Source organism: Cavia porcellus, unplaced genomic scaffold (genome assembly GCF_034190915.1).
Source record: "Cavia porcellus strain 051 isolate PalLab524CR breed Dunkin Hartley unplaced genomic scaffold, mCavPor4.1 scaffold_5, whole genome shotgun sequence".
Taxonomy (NCBI): domain Eukaryota; kingdom Metazoa; phylum Chordata; class Mammalia; order Rodentia; family Caviidae; genus Cavia; species Cavia porcellus.
The window spans coordinates 5,868,706-5,887,667 of NW_026947488.1; the positions used below are offsets into that span (position 1 = coordinate 5,868,706).

Here is an 18,962-nt window from a genome sequence, read left to right on the forward strand (position 1 = left end):
AAGGATTCATTCCCTCCATGTTTCTGTCTCTGTCCCTTGCCCACTCATTCTCTCTCTCTTTTTGAGACAGATCCCTCTGTTTAGTCCGTGCTGGCCTTGTACCCACTCTGTAGCTCAGACTCAAGACTCCTCAAACCAACAGTCCATTTCCCTTAGTTTCACCTTTGAGTTGTCCAATTGTTTTTCCAGTTGTCTATGTGCTAATTTTTTCAGTATATCTTTATTTATTTGTTTATTGTTTTTTCATCACTGGAATTTATATTTGCATTTTTTTTTTGTCTTTTTCCTTTTTATCAGTACCGGGGATCGAAATCACGACTGCCTGCTTACAAGGCAGGTGCTTATGCCGCTGAGCTAAATCCCCAGCCCCCTATATTTGCATCTTAATATATTTGTTTCCTCAACATCATGTTTTTCCTGGAATATATAGAACATTCTTTTAATTGATATTTAAAGAGAATTTTATGTTAATTTTGTCATTTATAACATTTGGGGAACTTTTTCTGTATTTACTTCTAGATTGTGGTCATATTATTTGACTTCATATTTGGTGATATTTTACTGAATGACAGTCATAAAGAATTTTGTGTGGTTATTTGCTGGATTTCACTAAAAAACATAAATTTGGTAATGTTGGATTTTGTTATGATGCATAGTAAACTTTGATGGGTTTGGTTGGATTCCGCTGAGAGCTGTTTTAAAGCTGTATTAGGACCAGTCTGGAGAAGGCTTTAGTGCAGGCAGCTTTAGCCCTAATACCGAGGTAGCGCGTTTGCAGAAGGCCCTACTCCATGTGCCGTGAGTTATAAGAGCCTCCCTGCCTAGAAGGAACCTGAACTGGTGCTTGCTCTGTATTTGCCAGGATTCACTCTTCTGGCCCCTTTCTGTGGTTCCTGCCCCCACGTTTGGGTAGTTTGCTCTCCAGTGCACATAGACCAACACTCAGGGAAGTTCATGGGGCCACCGAGCTCGTCACATTCTCTGTACAGGCCTCCCCCTCCGGCCCCATCCTGCTCCCTCCCTTGCAACTTCTGCCTTCCAGACTGCCTCAGTTTTTGGTCGATGGAAGCCACGTCGGAGGTAAGCTGCTGCAGTCTAGGGCTCTCCTTGTTTTGTGACTTTTTCAGAAAAATCATATCGTATGCTGCCCATTGCCTAGTGCCTAGAAAGTTTTGTTTTACTCATCCAGTTTTGGTTTTCTAGTTTTATAAATTGTGAGGCTTAGTAGTGTTCCACCTTTGCTGTTTTGCCTGGATGTGGGTCTTTCTCACTCTTATCCACAGTCTCCCCCTTTGGCTTTGCTGTTCTTTTAGTCTCTATCTTCTTAGGGTTTTCTGCACACTCAGTGAAAACCACTAGGCTGACCTGCAGAACCTTCCAGCTCTCAGAACCCTCGGACACATTCCTTTCCTTTCTATAAAACAATTTCATCAAGACATATTCTTAGGCTTCTTTCTGCTTCTCTTTGGTTCTATATTATAACATTCATTTTCTTTTCTTTTTCGTTTGAGTTTCAATTTCTTTTTCGTTACAGTTTCAATTTCTTTTTCGTTACAGTTTCTGTTAGGAGTATGGTTCTTCCGTTTAACCTCTTTTTGTGGAACACCTACAACTGGACGTAACCTGCACTGGGTGCTGGAGTTGTGATGCCTGCATGGGACTCTCAGGGCCACGGGGACAGATGTGCCATCCTGACGACAGGTAGTGCCAGCACTTCTGTGGCCAGGGTTGGGAAGCAAGAGCCACTGCTCTGGGAGAGAGAGGCCATGGCAACAGGCTGGCCTTTGTTCTTTGGGCCAAGGAGTGTCTTGCTGGGACACTGCACTCAAGTGGGGGTTTAAGAAGTGAGGGTGTCCCAGGCCATGGGAACAGCACGTATGGAATCCTCAGGACTAGCACCTAGAGAGGAGATGCCAGGTTCCTTTAAAAATTAAAATTACTGTGTAGGTAGTTTTCCTGTCTGGTATTCAGATTCTGACTATGCGACTTTCTAGCTTTGTGACCTTTGGCAACTTTTTTTCTCCGAGCTTTAATTTTATTTGTAGAAGCATGTAAATAATATGGTTGCTATCAAGATTCAGTAAACTAGGGGCTAGGATATAACTCAGCAGCATGGTGCCTACCTGGAAAGTGCAAAGTCGTGAGTTCGATTCCTAGTAGCTCCCCTCCCCCAAGATTATAAGCTACTGCTACATAGAAAGCTTTTAACATAGTTCTTGGCTAGGAAGTAACCAGCAAGGGTTAATTATTATTAATATTTTATGGTTTATAGCTTTTATTTCCTTGTTTTATGTATACAGTGTAGTAGAATCATTACTAGTCTTCATTAACAGCTGTTACCTTATGGGACTAATTGCCAAGGCCTCAGTTCTCTGATTAGACAGTTTCTTGTGGAATATCTGGGTATTTTCTTTTTTCTTATATAGCAAGTTAGTTCCTAGTCCATGAAGCACTCAGTGGGCCTCAAGGACTCTTTGAAAACCCTGCTCTGGCATGAGAAGTTTGGAGTGTTTCTACCTGTGACTTGCTTTGGGACCAGAGCCATCTGTGAGCCCCGCAGGTCCAGCACGGCTGCTTTTCATGTGGTCACTGTTTTGAACCCTCTCGAGGCCAGCGCTGTAGGTACTGTCTACACATCAGCGGAGTGCGATGGCGTGCACTCCTTGGCCCCTAGGAACAGTGCAAAGAATGTTCATACCCAGCTCTGGCTCGCTTGGCTGTGACACGGTCTAGGCCCATTCATCTGAGGTAGTGATCCTGCAGAGAAACAATGTGTTTTGATTATGCTGTGCATGTTTTTCTACAAATGTGTAAGTCTTTATTAAAATTCTCTGAGTAACTGTTATACAATGTAAATTTTTAATAAACTCTTATTACTAGCTTAAAAGAATTAGTTGATAAAAAATGTTTTCAGTGTTTCAGAGAAAATAAGCACCAAGGCATACGCTTGTCATCTCTATTTTAAGCTCTTATCAATTACTACCTAAATTGGCTTTGGTTTTCTGTCTGCCAGGTAGGACTCCTCTGCTTATTCACACCAGTAGTGCTACTGGCACAGCTATCTAATTTTCAGCACAACGAATAGTAGGATGCATTTACACCTCCATAGCAGGTGCTGATTGATCTTCCTGGACCCAACTATAGAGACAGTTCTCTTGCCAAAACTAGCCCCAAGGAGGTCTTTGGCAGCCTGTTTCTTAATCTTTATTCTTTAAAGGAAAAAATGGGAAGGTTGATTGCAGGGAGTAGGGAAAGGGAGGACTTTGTATATATATTTCTCTTTATTGTGCACAAACTCCAGCAGGGCTGTCTTTGAAACAGCTAGCATCCTCTTGATAATGAATTTCAAATTCAGGTGCTTCCTTCCCTGCTTTATCCTTTTAGTGGAAGCCCTCATCTCCAGCAGGAATGGAATGGAGAGATACCAGCTAATAGAAAAGATTATCGTGACAGGGGTTCTTAGAAATGCCCGTATTTTATAACATGCATAATGCATGCTCATATGCTGAGCTGTGGTCTGAGCCAAGGCCTTGCGGAGGCACGTGCACTCGCGTTTTCTCCATACAGCTCACACATAGGCTTCATCAGCGTTCCAGGCCTGCCTTGGAATGAAAGGCATGTGCTAAAAACATGGACATAAAACTCCTGTTTGCAGTATTTCCCACTTGTTTTACCCACACCTAATTTTACAGCTGTGTTTCAGTAATTCATCTTTGTTGAATCTGAAGAATCAAAGTAATGTTCAGGAATACAACTTTCTTTTGACAATCATATGCCACTGATTGCGTAGTACTTCACTGTGATATTTAATCAGAGGAGAAAAAATAACTAGCATACACAGTGTTGGGAGCACAGATAACTCACTGTTAGTGAGCAGATAACCCCCGTGGAACAGCTGCGCCGGGTCCTGCTTCTGCTTAGCACAAGCTGGATGGATGATGGAGGAAAGCTACATAATCTCTCTGTGTATTGGTTTGCTCATCTATAAAATAAGGATAAGGATAGTCTTTATTTGGTTGAGTTGTGGGAACTGAATCATACTTGTAAAGCACTTTCCTGCTGCTTACTCATTACAAATACTTGAGAAGTAGCTACTCTTTTATTTTTATGACTGTCCCAACAATTTCTCTTACCAGTGTCATTCTTGGAGAGTAATCTCTTAGCTATGAATGTATCCTAGTATTAATCAGTATGTTTTATAGAGTAGATGGAAAGAGTAACTTAATTCAGTGGTTGGTTAAAGAGGTTGCTTGGTGAAATGCATGGCTTGAAAGTGAATTTATTCATGCTTTTCATGAGCATCTATTGTGTGCCAGGCATCGTGATAAGCTCTCAGAATCCAAAGTAACCTAGTGCAGTCCTGCTTGTGACAGCATCTATTGGTGGCAGGACTAATTGATTGTACATAACAGTGAATAGTATCAGCAGGAGGCCAGCCCATGTTGGCACTACCAGAGGTACTTGGGGTTGGAGGATGGTGGACAGGGAGAGCTTTGCTGAAGGGATGAACTATAGCTGAGACCTAGAAGTCAGCAGGAGACAAAATGTGGGGAACCACAATTGTAAAAGGCCTTAAAGGTACAAAGGCCCTCTGAAGTTCTACCTACCAAAGCAAAAGGTAGTGCTCTGTGGTCAGGGTTGGCCAGAACGTGTGGTGGAGGGCAGATCCACATGTATGAACTCATGCGTTCCACCCTATTTAGAGAGCAAGGGTAGGGTTTATCCACACTGTCCAGATGAGAACACGGACCTCTAGATAGGTTCGGTGACTTACTCTGGGATCCCTGCCATCCCAGGTGCATTTGTTCCAGAGCCCATGAGCTCAGCCACCCACAGCCTGGAAGAAGGGTTAGGCCTCCCTCAGGGCTAGACGACACAGAGATGGGAAGGTAGGCTGGTGAGGCTCTCCCTGGTGTGAGCTGGAGGGACCTCCTGGACATCTGGGGGGCGGAGAGAGGAGCTGGGGGGAGTTTATGTCCAGTGTGGGAAACTTGTGAGTATGTTAGGGCAGGCGGAATGTGGGGAGCTTTCGGTCAGATTCTTGCTGTTTGGGCGGAACCTGTTTGCTTTTCCTCTGACCGTTTCAAATGTGTTTGAGTAGAGCTACATGGCCACTTTTTAGAAGAGTGAGTCCGTTTGTTCCCTGGCTTCTTAATTCCTCAGTAGAGGAGAGGTGCTGTTCATACTGATTGGAGCGGAGGCCATCTTGCTCTCAGTATGACTCTGTTCTTTACCGCCTTTGACCTAAGATGATATGGCTATACATTTTGGATGGATTCTCAAGGTCAGAAAGGACGTACTGTAGAAAGCTGCGCCCCTAGGCCCCATCTTGGCCCATGTCTGACTTGTCACAGTGAGTGGATGCTTATGTGAATGGTGTTTGAGTGTTTTCCTTTTCCCTTCTAGATGGATTTGAAGACTGTGGTTCAGAGTGTGACAGCACGAGACTAACCGCCTTCTTGGACATCCCAGGCCAGGATGAGCTGCCCCCCTTGCGCGCCTGGAAAAGTATGCTTTCAGGGATAACATCTTCAGCTGGTAAGCACAGCAGCCCTTCGTATGCCACAGCCTGATGCTTTATTAGCTTTACAGTGATGCTGGTGGCCACTTCTCTGCGACAGCTTTGAGGAGACTCACGGTCAGGTAGGATACGTGCTGTCTGCAGGACGCTTAGGTTCTGTCTGGATGCACCAGTGTATTAGTCTTTTCTCTTCCTGTGTTACTGACACTCCCTGGTAAATGAGGAGGGCAGTGGTGGTGGACTTTAATGGTGTGCGGGGATTAGTCCTGCTAAGTGGCTTCTCGCGCATGCAGACACTCAGAATGTAAGCTGAACGCATTGCTGCGTGGAGAGCTATGGGCAAGTGGCCTGAACACTTCAGGTTTGCACAGCGCTCAGGGACTGTGACGGCGACCTGTCCTGCCACACTCCGGCAGGCCTCATGGTGCTGCAGGGTTCAGCTGCAGCGCGGATGCCTTCGCTCACTGGCAGGTGACCTTCATGTCATCTCTGAAGAAAGCAGCGACTGAGCCACCTCTTTCCATCTGCAGTCCATGTACGCGTCCCTGAATCTCAGTGTTGTCTTCCTTTCCGTTCCTGCCCTGTTGTTCTGCCCCTGTGACTGGCCCTCAGTCCCTGCCACCTTTCTTTCAGGCAGAGCTTTTTTTGTTTTGTTTGATTTTTGAGGCAGGATCTGGCTATGTAGTTTAGGCCTGCCTTGGGGCTGCCTGTGTAGCCCAGGCTGTCACTGAGCTCAGCAGTTCTCTTGCCTCAGTTTCCCAAATGCTGGGACACCGGGCCTGAGCCATCGTGCCTCTCAGGCATACCTTTTATCTCTGTGCTGCTTGCCTGTTCCACTTGCTCCTTTCTTCCACTTACGAACCTTATCTCATCTCTCATGTGAGCCCGTCTCCTAAGCTTCTCTGACTCCGCTCTTCATATCTATATCCTTTTTTCTCATCTTTCATCATCTTTGAAATTGAGGCTGGCCTTGACCTTGTGGTGATCCTCCCGTCTCAGCCTGCCGACTGCTGGGAACACAGGTGTGCGCCACCACTCCGGGCTCTACTGTTCTTAGTAGATGACCTTAAGAGAGTTTCTAGCTTTACCTTCTCTTCAGTGTCTTAAAATTCATATTCTGTGGGGTGTGGTGGCACATGCTGTGGTCCCAGTTCTGAGGAGGTGGAGGCAGGGGAATATTTGTGAGTTCAAGGTCAGGGTAAACTATATGAGACCCTGTGTCCAAAAAGAAATTCTTACTCTGTGCTAAACACAGACTAAATCCCTTACATTATTGAATGATAGAAAGCTACAACCATGTTATTGGGTGAATTTCTATTGTTTTTCTTGTTTTACAGATAGGGAAATGATGGTACTCATTTTTGATTTAAATATTCATGGTTAATCAGCCATTTTCTTCTTGGTGGGTGTTTTTCATGTTGTATGAGAGAAGCTGGGTCTAAAGTCCACCTGGAATTGAAATTTTTTGTTTGTGTGTGCTGCAAGGTGGCAATCAGGTTTCTTTTCCTTCCATATGGAACTGCAGAGACCTGGTGCCATTTAGTGAAACTGTGTGTGCTCTGGGCTGTCCCCTTGGTCTGTACTCAGATGTCCGCCTCTGGGCTTTCCCGTGTGCTCCTCTGGCCTGTGTGTCTGTCACTGTGCCAGGGCTGCCCTCTTTCCTTCCTGAATTTTGTCTTCATGGAATCTCTCCCGCTTTGTTCTTCTGCATTCTTAGCTATGCTTGGCTCCTCACGTTTCCAGATACGTTTTAGCACCAGTTTTCACTTTCCAGGAAAAAAAAAAAAGAAACTGCTAGGATTTTCATGAAATTGCATTGCACCTTTGAATCCATTTGTAGAGACTAGACATCCTTCCTATATTTAGTCTTAGAATCCTGTTTTTTCAGATTTTCTTTATTTTCTCTCTGTATGTGCTTGCAGACATACATACACACATACACACATAACTTTGAAGCAGTGATGCATACTTTTCTGTTGTAGCGACCTATATCATTAGACTTATTGCTAGGTATTTGACTTATATTAGTAAGAATTATATTATTTCCAGGGCTGGGGATTTAGCTCAGTGGCATAAGCGCCTGCCTTGCAAGCACGTGGTCATGAGTTTGATCCCTGGTACCGGTAAAAAAAAAAAAAAAAAAAAAAAAAAAATTGTATTATTTCGGCCGGGCTGTATCTCAGTGGCACAGTGCCTGCCTAGCAAGTGTGAGATCATGAGTTCCATTCCTGGTACCAAAAAAAGAATTATATTATTTCTTACATTTTTTAATTGTTGGCGATACATGAAAATGAAATTTAAAACATATTTTTAGTCTGTCTTATAGTGTAAGCTGAATTCATTTATTAATTTTATTGTAGTTCCAATGAATTCTTTTAGGTTTTCTACATGTCAGTGATGTTATTAGTGAAAAATGACGGGTTTGAGCGGGGAAGGGGTTGCAGGGCATTGAACCCAGGGCCTTGGTCAAACTAGAGAAATATGTATTGCTGAGCTACATCCCCAGCCAAACTGGCAGTTTTTATTCCTTTCTTATTTTATTTCATTTATCTAGTTTTTTCTTCTTCTTTTGAGACAGTTTTGCTATATCGCCTCCACTGGTCTCCAACTTGTGGGCCCAAACGGTCTTCCTGCGTCAGCCTCCCCGTGGCTGGGACTGACTGCGGGTGTGTAGCTATCACACTTAGCTCTTAGCTTACGTTTTAGCAATTCCCCTTAGAGGTTTAAATAAATTTCTGATTTGCAAAGAGATTTTTTAAAGTTTTAAAAAACAATTTCATATAGAAAACTCTGAGAACAGTAGAAAAACCCCTTGTGCCTCCTTCACTTGGATCATTGTCTTTATTCCTTATTTTCACGTTATTTGCATCTGAACCATTTTTAGAGTAAGTTGCAGGTCTCATGTTGTTTTCCCCTAACTGCTTCAGCATGCGTTTTTCTAGAAACAAGGACATTCACCATCCACTCGTGTGGTCACAGTATGATTGGTTACGTTTGAGAAATCTAACTGAGATAGCACTGTTACTTAATAAACAGATTTTAATTAAATTTTGCTGGTTGTCCCAATGTAGTTTGTTTGTTTGTTTTAGGACCAGAATCTATCCAGCATCATATATTTAAACTTTGTGTTTGTTTAGTCTTTGGTAATCTTTTAAATTTCTCAGACTTTACCTTGTAAAAGAGATTTTTGAAGAGTACACATCATTTATTTTGTGAAATAAACTGTATTTACTAAGGATTTCAAACACCATTCATGTACTCTAAATTTTATCTAGTGCTTCTTTTATATCTACTGAAATTACCAGACAGTGTGTCTCTGTTAAAAGTGAAAGTTGGGGGGCTGGGGATTTAGCTCAGCGGCATAAGCACCTGCCTTGCAAGCAGGCAGTCGTGAGTTCGATCCCCGGTACCGATAAAAAGGAAAAAGACCAAAAAAAAAAAAAAAAAAAAAAAAAAAGTGAAAGTTGGATAAACACACATGTAAAGTCTGTTGGGCACAGTGGTGCACACTGTAATCCCAGCACTTAGAAGGCTGAGGCAGGAGAACTTCCATGAATTCGAGGCCATCCTGGGCTACGTAGCAAGACTTTGTCTTAAAATAATAACAATAATAATAATAACAATAACAACAACAAATAAAAAGGGGGAAAACCCATATGTCTAAAGTCTGAGAGATGTGTGAAGAAAATGCCCACTTAGCCCTGTATCCAAATCAAATAAATGTACACTGACCACAATCTGGCAGGTTCGTCAGCACTCCCTTACCAGCAGTGTCCCCAAACCAAGCAGTGAGCACTAACTTGACTTTTATTGTTAATCATGTCCTTAACTTTCTGTCTGGTTTTAGCACCCAAGTATTGATTGCCAAGTAATATAATTTTACCTTTTTTGCATTCGAAATATGTGAAATCAAATAGGAAATGCTGATTTATGGACTTTGCATATACTTTGGGTGTATTCTTTTTTTAACAGCATTCTTGTGGCATGCTGACATTTGTTACTAATGCTGTCCATCTACAACAGTGGAGATACTGTTGAATATCTAAATTGCACTTTGGGCACTTGAGTATCTCTAAAATACCTACCTAAACACATACCCGTAAAAGAGTTACTTCTGGTGGAATGTTCCCGTCTTCTATTTGAGTGGATAGTACTGGTTTTCTAAAGTGGTAGTACTAATTTATACTCCTGTCTTCACCCTCCATCTATCTGACAATTGATACTGTTGGATTTTTAAGCTAGAGCCAACCTAGCAGCAGTGTATATATGTCACAATAATCACTTTGTGATTAGAATTTATATTTTCCCTATTCTGAGTTTGGGCCCCTTTTTATGTGTTAGTTGAATATCTGCATTGCTGTTCTTGAAGTGTTCAGATCTTTTGCTGGAGGAGTAGGGAGAATATAGATTGGGTTTTTTTTTTTTTTAATTGATGTTGTAGGAGTTCTGTGTACATTCTAGCATTTAAAAATTTTTTTGAGGCTCTTAACTATGTAGTCCAGCCTGGCCTTGAATTTACAGTGATCCTTTTGCCTTAGGCTCTTGGGTGCTGGGATTATGGGCATGATCCACCATATCTGGCTTTATGTATTGTGCGCTAACATTTTTTGCCTTGTCCTTTTTGTGACCAGAGGCTGGTTGTTTTAATGTAGTTAAACTCAGGGCTTCATGTATCGTAGGCAGTTGCTCTACCACTGAGCTACACTCTCAGGCCTCTCTCTCTCTCTCTTTTTTACAGGCTTTGCATCTTTCTTTAACATTTAGTTCTATAATTAGTGTAAAATTAAGTTTCTCTTTAAATTGTGTGTAAGATAGGTTCAGTTTCATTTTCCAGTTGGCATGATACTGTTTGTCAGAAGTGTGTCCTTTCCCTTTACCCTGGAATGCCACCTAGTTTAGGGTTTCATCTCTGCTCGTGAATCTTTTGTGTGAACTTTCTTTTCTTCTAGCTCTTGGTTTGTTTCTCTCTCAGTCCCTCCCAGGTCCCTGTCTTGATTACTGATACAGATATTTGATAGAACAAGGCTTTCTACCTTGTTTTTCCTCTTTGATGTGACTTTTTTATGTGTGGTCCTTTGCATTCTCGTAATGGTTTTAAATTCTAATCAGATTCTAACCAAATAAAACTGTATGCTTGTTAGGATTTTAATTGGGTTTGTGTTAAATCCTTCAGTCAATTTGGAGATAACATTCCTCTTTTTAATATTTAGACTTCCAATTAAGTTTTGTCTAATGTCCCAGTACAATGTGATCATCTCCTGTTTTTTTTTTTTTTTGTTTGTTTGTTTGTTTGTTTCTGGTTTGTTTTATTTTATTTTTTAAAGAGTCGAATGTATTTATTGAGAGAAAGAAAGCTTTTCTCTGAGAGGGAAACCCGAGTGGGTTACCAAGGACCCTGCCTTTTCCTGGGACTTTTATAGAGCAAAACCATGAGGCGAGGCAGGTCTACAGTGTGGATAAATAGGAATTCACAGGCAGGGGCATAAGGTGGCACAGAGCTCTGGTCAGCTAATAAGACTGCAAGTGTAATTTCTCAGGCGAGATTGATGAAGTCAGGATCCAACGGGGAAGCGAGTCACATGGCAGGTGACATGCATATATAGAATAGGGCCTTGGCTTAATGGCTCCTCCTGGCTTCCTGAAGGTGTTTGATACCTATTTGGAATTTCAGTCCCTGATGTTTATACTTAGGTGTGGTTGCATTTGTTTTGTCTTTTGTCTTGAGATCTGGCCCACAGCAGAGATGTCTGTCTCCTCCAAGGTTGCAAGATATCTGGTCTTCTGTATTTCTTTGAGGCTTTTTGAGGAACCAGCGCTATATGCCTGCCTATAATATTTCTGTCTAAGTCAGCTGCCTGTGACATTCCTCCCTCTGAAGAAGTACCCTGAACTGCCATGAGGGACAAATGGGTGATGATGGATTTGGCTTCTTTAGCCTGAAGGGGGCTGTAGTTGTTGATCGGCGGTCAGTGATACTCTACAAAGGATCTATCTTAAGGCCCTCAGTAGACATCAGGCATTTTCATGTTGGGTAGGTGTACAGAAGGGGTCCTGAGTGGGTTGCCCTGTTTCTGGTATATTTCAAACAAAATCTAAAACATTCTATTATATCTAGTTGAGGATTTAAAGTAAGTTTAACTCTAATATCATTGTCTCACTCACAAAAATTAACACCAGTGTTTTCTAGTCTACCAAATTATGTCCAGTTTTCCCTGATGACCTCCACAATGTCTTTTTGTGGTTGCCTTATTTAATCATGATCCAGAAAAAAGCCACACGTTTCATTAAGTAGATGTATCTCGTTTACAGGTTTTTAAAACGTCTTAAATCTCTTTTAATCTGTAATGGTGCTCTCTTTCATCTTTTCCCACTTCATTTCTTTGTTTAAGAAGTCATTAATCTTGTCATTAATCTACATTGTGGATTTGGTGGTCATTATTTCTTCCTTGTCTTTTTTCTAAACTTGAATTTATGTTTGGAAATTTGATTAGATTCTGCTTCGATTAAAAAGATATTCACATGGTGTTTTGTGCACTTTATAAAATGTGATGATGTCCTTTGTCCTGCTTTTAGAAATGTTGCTTCCGAGCAGTGGGCTCAGATGTGTGATATTTTTAATAATGCAGAATTTCTCTCCAATTCCTTCTAATGATTTTTATGGTCACAAATAATTGTTTGGTTCTGTTATTTTATGATGAGTTGGAAAATGGCAGTTTTCTTTTTGCTGCCTCTGAGCTCTGTAGTGTTGTCCCTTTTCCCCATCCTATTATTTGTTATTCGTGTCTTTTCTGTTTCTTTTCCCCCAGATAATTCTTACCTGAAGGTTATCAGGTTTATTGGGTATTTCAAAGGCTCAAGTCTCAGCTTTGAGTCTCTGTATTTAATGTTTAATTTCTAGTTCAGTCATTCTGCTCTCATCTGTTTTACCTCCTTCCTTGAGTTTTTAAAAATGTAGTTGCAGACACCTGTTTCCTTTGAAGGATCCTTAGTTCTTCGTTTCATTTCAGTCTTTTTTTATAATATCTGCACTTTACACTGTGTGAGTACCTCTTGTGTTAGTCAGCTTTTGTCATCCTGACAAAAATTATGAGAAAATCAAGTTAGAAAGAAAGAAAGGCTTATTTTGACTCATGCTTTCTGATGCTTCCATCCTTGCTGTTGGGGCTACATTATTTGGGGGGCTGTGGTAAGGCTCGTGGTGAGCCTCTGAGGAGTGTGTGGTGGAGCAAAGTCGCTTAGCTCAGGGAAGCGGAGAAAGAGGAAGGGACCAGGGGCCAGTCCGTTCCCCAGTGCCGTCCGTGACCTAGCTTTGAGCAGGTCCCCACCTCCCAGTAGGACAAGGCCCATGGGAACCATTTGGGGGACATTACACATTAACCAGATCACCTCTTCAGTATTAAATATATCCTCAGGTTTTTGTTATAAGTTCATTATTTTTTAGTAAAATACTCTGAATGCCCGTGATGATTTCTCCTTTGGTTAATGAGTTATTTAAAAGTGTGCTGCAAAATTTTCAAATACTGAAGATTTTCCAGATATCTTTCTGTTACTGATTCTAACTTCTTTTGCAGTCAGAAAAGATTCTTTATGTTATTAATCTTTTTAAAAATGTAGTAAGATTCGTTTTTATGATCCTATATGTGTCCTGTCTTGATGACTATTCATGTATACTTGAGACAGTGATCATGCCACTGTTTTGGGTAGAATACCTCATAAATATCATTTAGGTTAAATTGGTTGAAAACATTGTGTAGGTCTTCCATATTATTTATTTTCTATGTACCTGTCAGTTACTGAAGGAGAAATGGTGGCATCCTTTACTATATGCATGGATTTACCTATGTTTTCCCTTTGAAGTTTTACATATTTTGACACTGATGTTGGGTTCATACACATTTAAGTTGTGTTGTCTTCTTCAAAACTGATCTCTTAATCAAATTGTGTAATGTCTTTATCACTAGTAATATTTCTTTTTCTAAATCTTACTTGGTCTGATATTATTATATAAACTCCAGCTTTCTTTTTTATTTTTTTTTATTTTATTTAAGAGGAAGAAGATAAAAACACAAAACAAAACAAAGTGGTGTAAGGGTACACGTAATACAGAACTACAAAAAAAAAAACATAACAGTAAGAAATCACCTGTTAATAGATTACATATTATCATCTTGAAAATAGTTGCTCAAATCACAGTATCAAAGAATACAAGGTGGACATTCAAACAGGGAGACTGCAAACAAAACTCCAGCTTTCTTTTGAGGTACTGGGATTAAACCCAGGATCGTGTGTATACCAGGCATGTGTTCCACACTGAGTCGCATCCTCAGCCCTCTAGCTTTGTTATGATTAATATTTGTATGGTGTGTATTTGTGCCTACTTTTAACCTACATATGTCTTTCAAATATTTTTATTACAGATGATGTGGTTGGTTTTTCTTTTTTATCCAATTTAAACAATCTCTGCCTCTTAGGAGACGATTTGCATTTGATATTATTACTGATTTTGTATGTTAAATCTGCCATCTTGCTATTTGTTTTCTGTTTATTTAAATTGTGCTTGTTTTTCTTCTTTTCCTGCCTTTTACAAAAATGAAGTTTTTTTTTTTTTTGTCTTTTTCGTTTTTATCGGTACCGGGGATTGAACTCATGACTGCTTGCTTGCAAGACAGGCGCTTAAGCCGCTGAGCTAAATCCCCAGCCCCCAAAAATGAAGTTTTTAAAATAATTTTATTTTCTTTCTACTCTTCACTTATTAGTTATACATCTAATTTTTTTGTTTGTTCTTCTGGGAATTACAATATACTTATTTCATTTATCACAACATATATTAAATGAAAGCATATCACTGTGTGTAGTGAAGGGTACGATGTAAGAACTTTACAGCAGTCTTGTCTGTACCCAGCGTTTGTGCTGTTTTCTCACATGTAACCTTCACACATTAGAAATCCCATAGAAACTTGATGCTGGATTTGTTTTGGGTAGTCAGCAGCCCTTTAAAACAATTAAACATGAGGAAATATTTATGCATTTTATTAATTTTTGTGCAGTGCCCATTCCCAGCTGTACTCTTTTTTCCCTCGAGCACCTGCTCTAACAGTTGTTGCTAGTGCCAGGCTGCTCTCCAGGAGTTCTCTGCTTTTCACTTTCATTTTTTAAAATTACTGTTCTTGATTTATAAAAACAATTTATGTTCACAGGAAAACTGGGTGACAAGTACAGCCGGTGCTGCTTCCTGGGCTCCTCCTCCTCCAGGCGTGTCCAGCTCTCGGTAGATCTTTATTATATGGATCACACTCACTGTAGGTCCACAGCTCCTCATTTCAGTTCTCATGCGTTCTGCCCGCACATCTGCCTAGGCTCTGCCTATGCGCCCGCCCTCCTCATCTTCTGGACGAATCAACGTCCTCTGTTTCTGGGGCACCCTGCAGGCACTGACGGATCTCCTTACTGTAGGTTCTAATGGATTTTCTTGCCCGCTTCTGGACCTGGCCTGTAAGGGCCTGTGGACAGGTTCTCACTTTGCTCTGCTTCTGCTGAGTCTTGAGTGAGTTAAGCTCAACACTTGCCTGTTGCTGAGTGGCTGGGTAAAGGGGAAGATGCAGGGCTATTTCCCTGGTTACATTCTAGGGAACGCTGCTTATTCTGCATATAAAGTTGAGCTATCTTGTTTCGTTTTGTTTGAGAGAGGGTCTATGCAGTTCAGGTTGGCCTTGAACTCTCTATGTAAACGAAGCTGGCCTTGAACTCAGAGTGATACTCCTCAGTCAGCCTCCTGAATGCTGAGATTATAGGCATATACACCATGCCTGGCCCTGTCCCTTTTTGTTAAAAATGTTCACAAAAATACATGCCTATTGAAACACTGGGTAGTTTTGCGAGTTCAGGTGGTGAGTTTTCCTTTCTACCTCACTCATGCAGAACTATTTTTTCCGTATGTTTATTTACAGTCTGTCTATACATATTTACACATATATTCCTAAATATGATTTGTATTAAGAAATGAACTCAGACAATGTATACAATTCTTCATCTTGGTTTTTCATTTACTTTATCATAGACATCTAACTTACTGCATAAATACCTTTAAAAATGGTTGCAAAATATGCCAAGGTATAGATGTGTTATAATTTCTGTATTTTTTCCTCTGTCACTGAATGCAAGATTGCTTGCAGTTCTTGCTTATGTTGTACTGTTGTGGCTGGAATTCTGGAGGGCTCATGCCATGCCAGGTGTCATGTTGGAGCTTCCTCTGCACCGTTTCACAGAGTCTTCATGACAGACTTTGAGGGCAGGGACAGGCAGTCTCTCTAGAGACTCTCTTATCTCATTAACAGAGCCAACAGTGAAGTGTTGAGGCTGAGCCTGCTTGTCCACTGTTGTCCCTCCTGGTCATGCCAACTTAAAACACCAGATTTTCCAAAGCATTGTTTTCAGAGAACCAATTTGTTTTTCTTTAGCTCTTTCCCGTCTGTATTCACTGCCTCGGACTGTCCCTGCTTCAGGGCATGTTCCTTATCCCTTTGGTCTCTTTTTCTTAAGAGGGCAGGTCCTTTGTGAGCACTTGAAGCTAGATGCAGGTTTGTGTATCCATTCTAGGGCCTTAGAAGCAGATTGGGGATCTTAGTTGCTTGATTTCCCAGGGGAGGTGACATAAATGTAGTCCAGTGAAATGTAACGAGTGACTTTCTCCATAGTGTCTCTTTTGACTTCCCCAAGCCTCCTGGCTGCCAGACCTTGACCTGCCATCCCCAGGGTGGTGTAAGTCTCTCGGTGGACAGGCTTGAGTTGATGGATTCTCCCTGTAATGTGCTGCACCAAAAGACTGCCTCTTTGCATTCTGTATTTCTAGTCTTCTTTTCCTGCAAATCAAGGTGGGTTTTTGACTTCAACTAGTTCTCCTGACACGTGCATGGCCAGGAATGATGCGAATGGGCCCTGGTGTGTCATTTACTCGGGGGAGCGTGTAGATGCAGGCAGAGGCAGAGGCCAGTTTCCGCTTCTTGAAAGGATGTGTGCAGGAGGTGTCGTTTTTCTTCTTGTACCCTGAGACTTGCCGGTCCCCAAAGCTACTGCTGAATACTGTCCTCCAGTCTTTGTTTCAGGTGACTTTACTGACATAACATAACATAACATAACATAACATAACATAACATAACATGACGTAACCATAGCACTGTGACCATCCACTTGGATGAGTTTGGGTAAATATCCATAGTCATGCAACCATTACATTACCATAATCCATTTTGAACATTTTTATCACTCAGCAAGTTCCCTTGTTTCCTTCTTTGCAGTCAGTCCCCCCTCGGCCACTGCTGTGGGCCCAGGCAGCCACTGACATGGTGCTTAATATTTTCAGAACCGTGAAAACTTTTCTGGTATTTAATTTAAAGGGCATAGGACACATGCTCTTACGGTATCTGGCTTCTTTACCTTGGCAGAACGCATTAGAAATTCATTCTTATTGTTACCGATAATTTGTTCTTTTTTATTTTAAGTATTTTCCACTGTATGAATGTTCTGCATTTTGTTATGCATTCGCCAGTTGATGGCTATTTTGAATAATGCTTATAGGAACACCCTCGTGCTTTTTGGTGTGGACACGTTTTCCTTTCACTTGGGTGAAATACCTAAGAGTGAAATTGGTGGGTTGAATGATAAGTGTGTGTTTAGCTTTTTGAGCAATTGCAAGACTTCCAAATCACCTGTACTATTTTGCATTCCTACCAATAATGACTGTGAGTTCCTTTTGCTCCAACTTGGTGTTGCCATCGTAATTTTAAGTTTTTCTAGTGGTTTCATATTATCACATTGTAGCTTCAGTTTGTCTCTGTGGGGTTTTTTTTGTCTTTAAGCTTTTTATTTTGATACAAATTCCTAAAGGGCTGTACCAGCCGTGTGAGAATTCCCTTATACCTTCTGCCCAACTTCTAATGCAGCAGCTCTCAGCCACGATGATTTTGCCCCGTGGGACCTTTGGCACCATCACTTGTCAGAGTAACGTTTTTGGAGGTTACATTACTGAGGAGAAGGAGTGCCCTAACCCTAGTAGGTAGAGACCAGCATGCGCTCAGGATGGCGTCAGCAGTGACCTGCTGGAAAACAGCAGTAGTGCCACGGGCAAGACGCCCTGCTGCAATGTTATCTCAGGTGGAAACATACTGCACTCATCAAAACTGAGACGTTAACACTGGCATTGGTTCAGCACTAGTGATGACCCTGCAGCTTCCTTGAGCTTTGTCCTTCCATGTTGTCCCTTTCTCTGTTCCAGAGCACCATCTAGGATGCCGTGTTGGATTTAGTTGTCATGTCTCTCTAAGTTCCTCCAGTCTTTGACAATTTCTTGGTCTATCTTGACCAAGTTTGAAGAAGAATGATCAGATATTTTGTAGAATGTTTCCCAAAACGTGTCTGATGTTGTCTTGTAATTAGACCAAGGTCCTGAACTCTGGGGTTGCACACTGCAGAAGTGCTGTGTCCTCAGTGCTCCGTGGCAGGAGAGCACAATGCCCAGGGATTGTTATGGTGACACTGACTGATGACGTGGCTCAGGTGTTATCTGTATGGCCTGTAGAGACCTGTATTTTCCTGAAGACGTGTGACATTTCCTGACTGTGTCTATATATGGATATATTTGTACATGAGTTAAAATCTTTTACACTTCTTAAAAATATGACAGCTTCATTGAGATTTAATTTCTGTATCATACAGTTCACTGCCTGGAAGTTGATAGTTTTTAGTATATTCACAGAACTGTGCAAAATCACCACAATGAATTTTAAAACAGTTTTTCACTTCTCAAGAAGAAATCGTGTTTCCATTAGCAGTCATTACCCATCCATCCTCAGCATCCTGCTGTAGCCCTAGGCAACCACTAATTTACTTTCTGTCTTCATTGATTTGCTTATTCTAAACATTTGATAGAGTTGTAATCTTGTAATATGTGGTTTTAGCAGAACATGGTAGCCTCTAATCCTCACACTCTGGGAGACTGAGGCAGGAGGATTGTAAGTTTGAGCTTAGCCTGGGCAACTTGGCAATTTAGCAAGATCCTGTCTCAAAATTGAAAAAAAATAAAAAAGGGCTGGGGATGTAGCTCAGTATGAAAGCCCTAATTCAGTCCTCACTGCAAAACCAAAATGAAATCCAAACAAAAACAACAAATAACCATGACTCTCTCACTTTGCACGCTCTCTCAAGGTTTATCTGTGTTACAGCAGGTGTTAGAACTGCGCTCCTTTCTGTTGCTCCAACAAAATTCCCCCGCAAGGATGTAGTGTATTTTGTTTACCCACTCGTCAGCTGATAATATCTAGGCTGTTAATCAACTTTGCTTGGTTACGAATAGTGCTGCTGGGAAACTTTATGAACAGATTTTTTTTTAATAATTTTTTTTATTAGGGAGAAAAAGAAAAAAAACAAATAAGGTACAAGTTATACA

The 18,962-nt window shown here is 41.2% G+C and overlaps 1 long non-coding RNA gene across 1 annotated transcript in view; it reads left to right on the forward strand.

The window, feature by feature from the left end:
* The window catches only part of LOC100735786 (uncharacterized), a 76,777-nt gene that overhangs the window by 25,192 nt on the left and 32,623 nt on the right, over window positions 1-18,962 (forward strand). The window contains exons 3-4 of the long non-coding RNA XR_010047283.1: window positions 1,558-1,701; window positions 5,407-5,538. This is a non-coding gene — a long non-coding RNA (uncharacterized LOC100735786). The remainder of the gene's footprint in view (window positions 1-1,557; window positions 1,702-5,406; window positions 5,539-18,962) is intronic.